Genomic DNA, 9,816 nt, shown 5'->3' with positions numbered 1-9,816 from the left:
TTAATCGATTTAAATTTGTAAGAAAGAAATTAACTTATTAATTTTGTGTTAAAACTACATGAATTATTTGAGTAAACACAACTAACTAGGCAGTGGACTTGCATTTCCCAGCATGCTTTGCATGGGACTGCATTTGGAGAGTGAAATTTGAATTGAAACTTTTTTTGTTTTGTTTTTAACTAAAAAGAAAGACTTGTTAGTGTTTAATGTTCATTTATCTTCGATATTTGGAAGAGTTTCTGTTTCTTCTTTGAGTTTTGTAGTTACCATTGTTCAGAAGACTGGTGCTTGTGCATAGACTGCATACTGAAGTATGTCGCGCTTTACAGCTGCCCAAAACGAAACTGAGTGGGTGTGTTGTTTGAATAAACGTTTCTAGCCCTCATCTGACGGCATAAAAAACAACAACCAACCATAAATACGCTACCTGTACCAAGAAAAGAAGGTTTATCTAACTGAGTAATACTAGCACAATTAGTTAACTCAACTCAATTTTATTGCATTCATATTAAGTAATGTTAGTGTGTTCAATATACTAAAAAAAGGTTGAAAGTTGACTCAACCTAAAACTTCCCATGCAGTCACTTGCCTCACTTTTTATAAGTTAGATCTAGGTATTACTTTTTACAGTGTAATTATCCATAACTTAAGATTGTTACGTTTTCTGAACATGTGTTTAATTTGTTCAAACGAATCAAATATTTTTTGCTTGTCCAACTCAAGAGTAGTTTATTCATACAACTCAATTACATTGTGGACAGTGGTTCCATCCAATTGCTTTTAGTTACTTTAACACAACAATGTCTATTTCAAGTACATCACACACAAAAATATACTTTTTGTAATAAACTCTACATAGCATTCATTTTATTCAAAAAAGAATCTCATACACCAGTTCTTCAAGCCATGTTTATTGCACTTAAACTACAGATACCGTAAAGGATATACCAACAAATGAGATGCACTCATCAACTTGAAAAGCTTGCAAAGTTTTTAAGGACTTTGAATATTACAATGTAACCTTATAACAACATTACAATTTTTTTTTACAGTTACTGACAAATGAAATGCACGAAAACTCCATTTCAAAAACATGGCATTTGCATATGAAATATTAAAACATTCCTTTCTCAAAACATCTGCAAAAAGCTTGGTCTTCAGCGTCTGAACTTTATGAGATAGTTACTTCCCATCTAGCTCCAGAAACAACAACTGCAATACTTCAAAAGTGTACCTGAATTCAGGAAAGTAGCTCAAGTTCAGTGCATATATCAGTCCAATCAGCATGGTTGTCGCATACACAATGTTGTTGAGGTCCAAGAACTCTTAATCCCTTCAATAACACTCCAACATCTGCTGGGCTGTCTTCGATGTCTGAACCATACATTTTTACAACAAGGACTACCATCACCATCTTCTGGATCGCCTCCTGGGTACTGGGTGCATCTGTATCCTGCAGGTGAGCATGACAATGATACAATTATTTTATGTTTATTAATAAGTTCAGAAAATCTCTTATTTACCATTTAATGTTTTCAAAACCACATCACTTGATTCTGTAAAACTGAAGTATTTTAAGAACGGTCTCATTCCATAATGTACAACAGCCAAAAAGTCAAAGAGGGCAAGTATTGTTTGCTTACCAACATTATTATACCTTGTTTTCTGCATTAGAAAGAAACTCGTAGGTTTGAAATACCATGAGTGGAGATGAGATAAAACAAAAAGTTATCCCAGTTGAAAAAGTACGCATCCATAATGTACTTAAAGTGCTCTATTTTCATGCACTAATTTTGTACATAATATACTAAAAAAAATTTTTTTGTACTTCTTAAGATAACCTTAAGAACATCTTGTGCATTGTTCACAATGTCAGTCTAAATTAGATTTCAGGGCATATCCGATTTGACAAACTCGTTGTCGATATTAAGGATCACAACCGTTCTGTGCGTCCTGTAGCGTTCTGCCGTTTTCTGGATTATCTACAATGTTTCTATGGCAATGACGTTGCACTGGCACGACAATCTGCTTCAACATCTGACGTGTTTATGTTTTTTGTGACGCAACAGCATGACATAACCGAAAAGCTACACAAATGCAATCAGAGCGGTCAGACTGACTTGGATTTCCAGAAATGCGATTTGAAAAGGATTTTAAACCACCCATGGATGTAGCCTGAAACAGATTTGAAAAAACACTGATTTCATGTGGTTTTTGGTCGTTCACACTTTCTAAATGTGACTGGATTCAAATATGCACCAAAATCAGATTTAGGCTGACAGTGTGAACAAGGTATAATTGTACTCCCCTGTTCTATTTTTCAGACACCATGAATATGAACTAAAATGTGCTAAAAATGTATTTAAAAAATGTATTTAGGTACCACTCGTAGTAAACTTGAACCCATCTTTGAAAGTTGGGTTCAAGTTTACAAGTTTTAACTAATACATTTTTAAAACAGAGATAGTATATTCAAAGCACATTTTAGTTCATAATCATGTTGTCTCAAAACAGCACAAATAAGTACACTTAGATAATCTTAAGAACATCTTAAAAAGTACTAAAGAATAATTTTTAGTATATCAAGTATAAATTACTTTAAAAATAGAGCACTGTAAGTACATTATGGAAGTGTACTACTTTTTCACCTGGGATACCACAACATTTCAATTCCTTGATAATACAGCAAAGAATATATATGCACATATACTTACCAAATACTCTTTAATTAGACTGGTCAGGTCTTCATTCAGGTAGACAAAGAAAGATCGGAGTCTGATCAATGTTGCCAGTCTAAATATGTAAATATCAAAATTTTATTAATTGTAGCATTCACAATATCAGGTAAACATTTACCTTTATTTTTAGATTATTATGCAAAATACAGCATGTAAGTGGAAAACAACAACAAAAAAGGGACACCTTAAACTGTACCTTTGTTTCTTTTTTACAAGTTCCAGAAACTCACCAGTGCAAAAATAAGTTTTATTATAAGGTTTTAATAAATGCAGTTCTTCATACCCGTGTTGTGGAAACCAGCAGGTTTTTAATTCTCGGTCAATTGACGACTCCTCGTTTTGCATAGATCCTTATAAGCTTTGCAGAATATTGATCCATCTTCGCCAAGTATGTAGACACCAATGGGGCTGTTGCGATTCTTTAAAACTCTGCACAAAACTACAAAACACAATAAATTATTGTTACCACAAAGCCAACAAAGTTAAACATAAATGACTCAAAAACTTTTCACTCACCTCTTCCCTTCTGAAAAGAGCAGGCCATCTAGTTTTGAAATCTTGAAAGTTTTGATTCCTTGACAACCTCATGTCTCCTGATAAAAAAAATGTCCATCAGCATTCATAATGTTTTCTCATTGTTCTTTTTAATTTCAGACAGAAGTATTACACTGACTACTTCCAGTGTTTTGAATGTCTCCGTTTGTGGATGGTAAGTGCAGTAGTTGACCTCAGCGTTGCATGTTTTTTTTATATGGTAAGCAGCACTGGAAATTCCAGCTGGTTTGGGCTTGAGTAAATTTAATTTCACTTAAAAACTAATTGCCCAAGTCAGAATCCATGAACTGCATCCTTAAATGTCCTTGTAGATTACATTGTTTTTCTATTTCCTTTGACAGGTCACTCACTGAAGAAGGAATGGCATACTGAAGGATCACCTTTTGTAACTTTTAGCCGGACTGGAGAAGTCATTGTGGTATGACTGTGGAAAACAAGTAAAATTTAGTTAATTTTTTTTTTAAAATCACTTGTAAGTATGGTTAAGAAAAATTAACTTATAATTGTCCATTTAACAAAATAAAAGCATATTTTACAACATATCCGTGGACTTGTTTTTTCAAAGTCACCGTCAAACAAAGCACCAACCAATATAACTCAAGCAATGGATAATCATCAGCTAACTAAAATAGGCACTGACAGACTTTAACATACAATGCAGTTTACCCCAAAAAAGTGTGATATGCTGTAGTTTAAATAATCTGTTTTAATAAAACACATCTGGCTTCAGTCATGAACAAAAGCATCACTTGCCTCATCACCATAAAAACTTTTGACCTCTCATAATATTTCAGCAATGGAAACTACACCAGGCTTAAAATCACTCAGTGAAGGCTGGTTGTGTTTTCTGTTTTTGTGTGATATAGAAGTCCCATTGACATTTGATTGGAAATCACAACCTGATAACATGCAAAATACCGTTTTACTCTTCTTTAAGGGACTGTTTATGTGAGCATAGTATTCTTTTTCTTATGACACTGCACCTCATGCCATGCACACAAACTACAATTAAAGTGGGCATTTGTCGTCATGCAATATTAAATCTGTAGCATAATTTCTACTTAAATGAACAAGTAGAGCATACCATGTCTTGAATATATCAATTAGAATATGTACAATGATATCTATGATGATAACCCCCACAACGCACGTGCAGCAGTCTTTAATGTTTTAGTAATTTAGATCACAAATTTTACATTTCAACATAACTTACTTTAAGTAAATATTCATTCAGAGTAACAACAAAAAATAAACTTTAAGAACCCCTTGAGAAAATGCTCTAACTAAACACAGGAAAATACGTTTCGAAAGCACTATTTTCACCAGTAAAACAAGTTCAATGGCTAAAGTTATCACCGGAACACGACGGAAAATCGAAGTTCAACTCACCACGAACACGTGAAGCAATCCATTCATTTTGAAACGCACAAATCACACAGTTTACAACACTGCTGCTATCATAAAACACTACAAAGGTCCCGAAATTGAACAACACGTTTAATACCGTTTAAACACGAGTACATCATGTTTAATACGGTTTAAACACGTCACACGATCACTCCATTACATTTGAAACGCACAAATCTCACACTTTACCTCACCGCTGCACAAATGACGTGAAATCATCACCATCAAACACAAACACCATCGACTTCAACATAAAATAAAGTTGCCCCAATAATGTTTTAAGATAGATTGAAGAAAAAACGTATTTTGTTTACTTACCCGAAACACCATCACCTGCGCGCCGTCTTCGTGCGTGGAAGTCGTTAAATGACGTCACATCCGGTATTTGAATCGCAAAAGTAAACCAATTACTTTAGTTTAAAGATAGGTAGTTAGGTAAACCAAAGTGAATAACCAATTGATTTAGCATAACACATTACACTTGTATTTTGTCTTAAAAATAAATGTGTATGTGTTAATGTAACTAAATACATTTGTGTATAATGAACAGTGCTACAAAACCCATTTTTTGAGTGTGACAACACAATTGAGTTTCAATTACAACAAACCACCATCATTGTGATCAGTGTTTACATTTCATCCGCTCATTTGCATTTTAAAGGACACACCCAAAATGACATATTTTTACAAAGTAGCAATGCTAGCCTTTGTATGCCATGGGCCCTTTAACACTGCCTGCTGTGAATGCACAGTAAAACACTAAACCCCAATCTCTGGACCAAATTCATAGTGACCTAAACCCATTTGTCAAATCATGCACTCTTTTTGAAAAACTCTAAACACAAGCTTTTCACTAAAACATTTTACACTGCAATGCACTTGTTTTATAAATGCTAAACACAGGCAGGAAAATGTTGAACACAACTACAACACAATTGTCATCATCAAGAAAATACAACAACTTAAAATTGCACATACTTTTTTCTAATGGTATTTTTTACCAATTGTGTGGATTGGAAAAAGTCTGAGAGGCAGATGAAGAGTATGAGGAGAAGCAGGACACCAGAGACGATGCAATTGGCAAAATTTGCAGTTGAATTGCTGACTTGAAGTGCTGCTTACAGTAAAATTGAAAACGTACTATTACTTGCAGTACTTACAGTAAAGTATTCACTATATTCACTGAACTAAACTTGTGATTAAAGTAATAGAGATTTCTAACAATCTTTTTCAAATGTGTTGTTATATACAATAAACATGTTTTTTTCTGTAAGCAGATGTCCTGGATATTGTGTTTTCTATACGGTAGTGTCTAATGGAGGCTGTGTAGTGTTTTATATTATAGACTTATGTGTTTATGATTTGAAAGCTTAGATTGATTTTGAGTGTGCTAAGCTCCGGCTAGTTTGGATGGGCTTTCTGTGTGGAGTTTGCATCTCCCTGTGTCAGCATGGGTTTACTCCGGGTACTCTGGTTTTCTCCCACAGGCCAAAAACATGCAAGTTAGGCAAATTGGAGATGCAAAATGCCCAAACCTGTATCTGGATTAACTTGTCTGAATACATTTTTGTATGAATTAACCAGTTCTTGTCATGAATATAGCCATAGATGCTGGAATGTCATAAAGAAGGAAAGGAAAACATGGCTATTTAGTACTGGTTTCCTGCCATGAGCTTTACACCAGGGTTTCCAAAACCTTTACACCAGAAACTCTTAGGGGCGGTTTCCCGGACACGGTTTAAATGAATCCAGGTATAGGCCTTAGTTATAATGTGACATTTCAGTAGTCCTATGCAAACAATCCTTACAAAAAACAATACTATAGTGTGTATCTTCAGACAAAATAGTGGCACTGATATATGTTAAGATATGTCAGTACATGGTGCTTTTTAAATTAACCCATCTCAAACATGTATTTTAGTTTGGGACTAGGATAAGCCCTGTCTAGAAAAACCTCCCCATACAGACTAAATTAACCCGAAAACCACACCCAAATACTGTTTGTGCAAATCATCTCATATACTGTAAATGTACATTGTCAAAAAAAAAACTTGTTTAAACTCACCTTTTCTGTCATGCTGGTACCCTCAAAGGTTTTTTGTATCTTTATGGGTATGTCACGGGGTGACGATTTTTCGGGGTGGAACCAAAAGTTGAAGAAGTTTGGTTCCGCCCGGATGTTTCCATCCAGACCGGAAAACAGAAACACCGGACATCCGGCAGCTTCGCGAAGGCTGTAATCAGCCGATTGGGCACAGCTGTGCCTAGTTAAAGAGATCGCCGGGCAATTGGATAACTGGAGTACAGAGAGGAGTATAAAAAGCACAGTTAGATCACAGTTGAGGGGTCGTAGTGTGTGCTGAGGAACGGAGCTGTGCTCATTGTTAGACGTGGTGGCTGTCTGTATTTCTCTCTCTCTCCCTCTCTTGTTGTAGTTTACGGTGGACCTGCTGGAGTAAATGAAGAATCCTATGGGTAGAAAGGAACCTTGGTCTACCCAGTATTTTTGAAGGAGTAAACAGGAAGAAAATTGACCTTGTTGCACAACGTAAACAAAGGCTATCCGCTGCGAGTATACCCGTTGGTGGGGAGTAACTTGCATAAATTAACCTGTGTGATCGTTGGAGTCCTCCAGGACTAGGAGGGCGGCCCTACCCCTATAACAGCGTGGTGGGCGAGCCGCTAGAAGTGTACGTCCAAACAGCCACAGCAACGAGACTTTATTTTTGTCGTGTTTCCATCGCCCCTCTTTCAGCCCAAGCGCAGTGGAGGACACCGGGCGCTTTCCCTTGTGGTGTTGCACTGATAGTGTGGTGAGTGAGATTTTACAATTAATAAGCTTTTCACGTTGGAGTGGTGCTGTGTATTTGCTGTGTGTCTTGTCAGACGAAGCCCGTACCATCCATTCCCTCTACTGGGCAGAGGACGGAGAGGCTAACGACTTCAGAAATTACTGCTACCATACGCTGTGTGCTGTTTCGGAGTACGAAGGGATACAGACCAAGAGCTGTCAAGGGCTGTGAGTAAAATATTGGAAATATTCGTGGTGTAAACTTACCTGTGCCTGTTTTTGTCGCAGAGTCAGAGGCGAAAGGGTCCGCCGCCCCCGCGGTCTCTACAAAAGGGCGCCCCTGTCCAGGATTCGATCGGCCTACGGGCAGTGGAGGTAGGGCAGCGCTCGACCCGGCGAGGTGGTGTGTGACCTTCGCCCCTCTGCTGACCTACAGAGGAAACCGTACCTACCCAGAAAGCTGTAAGCAGCAGAGCCGGTGAGAGATACTCGAAGTTTCAGTAACAGTGTCTTTGTGTCCTAGCGGCCACCTGTGGAGAGAGAGGAAAACCAGAGTGAATAATTGAAGAACAGACTGTGAAAGTAATACCTACCCAGAGAGCTGTAAGCAGCAGAGCCGGTGAGAAATACTCGAAGTCTCAGTAACAGTGTCTTTGTGTCCTAGCGACCACCTGTGGAGAGAGAGGAAAACAAGAGTGAATAATTGAAGAACAGACTGTGAACGTGATACCTACCCAGAAAGCTGTAAGCAGCAGAGCCGGTGAGCAATACTCGAAGTTTCAGTAACAGTGTCTATGTGTCCTAGCGACCACCTGTGGAGAGAGAGGAAAACAAGAGTGAATAATTGAAGAACAGACTGTGAATGTGATACCTACCCAGAGAGCTGTAAGCAGCAGAGCCGGTGAGAAATACTCGAAGTTTCAGTAACAGTGCCCTTGTATCCTAGCGACCACCTGTGGAGAGAGAGGAAAACGAGAGTGAATAATTGGAGAACAGACTGTGAACGTGATACCTACCCAGAAAGCTGTATGCAGCAGAGCCGGTGAGAAATACTCGAAGTTTCAGTAACAGTGTCTTTGTGTCCTAGTGGCCGCCTGTGGAGAGAAAGGAAGACGAGAGTGAACAATTGGAGAACAGACCGTGTAACGTGCTACCTACCCCGAGAGCAGTAAACAGCAGAACCGGTGAGGAATATACCAAATCCAAGCTAACAGTGTTTCTGTGTCGCAGTGATCACCTGTGGGGAATAAGGAGAACGAGGGTGGACGTACGACGGGGAACGTGAAGGCACGCGGGGCGAGACCCCCTGCCGAACTGAGGAAAGGTACACGGACAGTGGGAAATCCCCTACCAGCACACCGAAATTGTCTGCCTCCAGGAAAGAAGAAGGAGGGCGCCACGGTTAGCAGGGTCCAGGCCGGAGCCTGACGTTTCCCTCTCCCCCCCGGCTTATGGTGGTTGGCACCCCTGTTGCCTTTGCCCCAGTCTGCCCGTGGCTGTAGTCTCCCTGGAGGGAGGAGAAGAAGCCTATTAGTTTTAAATTCCCCTTTCCCCAATTCCCCAGTTCTTTTAAGTATTTAAATCAAATAAAGCTTGTTTTAAATTTTACTCACCTGTTTCCGTGTTTGTCTGGTCATTGGGTCGGCTTTGGGGACCTCCTCGAGGTGGGAGTTGTAAAGGGGCGTGGCTCTAGTCTAACACAGCCAGCCCCTGGTGGTGACAGATTTTGGCGTAGTCGGCAGGGTCCCACCTCGAGTTGAGTAACCAAGGTCACCCAATGACTGACAACGCGGGGCCTGCAGCCCCACCCCGTGCCACGTCTATCATCATGGGGAGCCCATGGATCCAGAAATATGGAGGAGCGGAGTCGGAGGTACGACTGACCGAATGGAAGGCCCAATTGGAGTACTTGGCCGACTTACAGGGCCTTAGCGCCGCCCAGCGGCTCCAGTTTGCGTTGAACTCCCTAGAGGCAGAAGCACGGCGAGAGGTACAAGCCGCCCCCGAAGCAATTAGAGCCACCGCCCAGACTGTGTTCCAGTTCCTTACCGAACAATATGGTGACCATACCCCCGTAGCTGTCCTCCGTTCACAATTTTTTAATTGTAAGCAAGGCCCCCGACAACCTATTAGAGCTTTTGCCCTCAGGCTGCGAGAGCAGTTCACTCGCCTGCAAGCCCGACGAGACCATGGGCTAGGAGACGGAGAGACTTTGTTACGCGACCAGTTCCTCCTGGGGATGAAAGAGGGCCCCGTGAGACAAAGTCTGAGGGTCCAGTTTCGGAGGGACCCCGGGCTTACCTTTGAGGACCTAAAGAAGGAGGC

The 9,816-nt window shown here is 39.7% G+C and overlaps 1 long non-coding RNA gene across 1 annotated transcript; it reads right to left on the bottom strand.

Moving 5' to 3' along the window:
* Positions 1–895: 895 nt before the first annotated feature.
* Positions 896–5,087, bottom strand: LOC141350825 (uncharacterized). The gene is made up of 5 exons (XR_012358974.1): positions 5,019–5,087; positions 3,255–3,717; positions 3,022–3,177; positions 2,715–2,793; positions 896–1,453 (listed from the first exon to the last, which is right to left on the bottom strand). It is a non-coding gene; the product is annotated as an uncharacterized lncRNA (long non-coding RNA).
* Positions 5,088–9,816: the final 4,729 nt, after the last annotated feature.

This window comes from Misgurnus anguillicaudatus, chromosome 19 (assembly GCF_027580225.2).
Source record: "Misgurnus anguillicaudatus chromosome 19, ASM2758022v2, whole genome shotgun sequence".
Classification (NCBI taxonomy): domain Eukaryota; kingdom Metazoa; phylum Chordata; class Actinopteri; order Cypriniformes; family Cobitidae; genus Misgurnus; species Misgurnus anguillicaudatus.
This window is presented reverse-complemented; position numbering and strand designations above follow the sequence as displayed.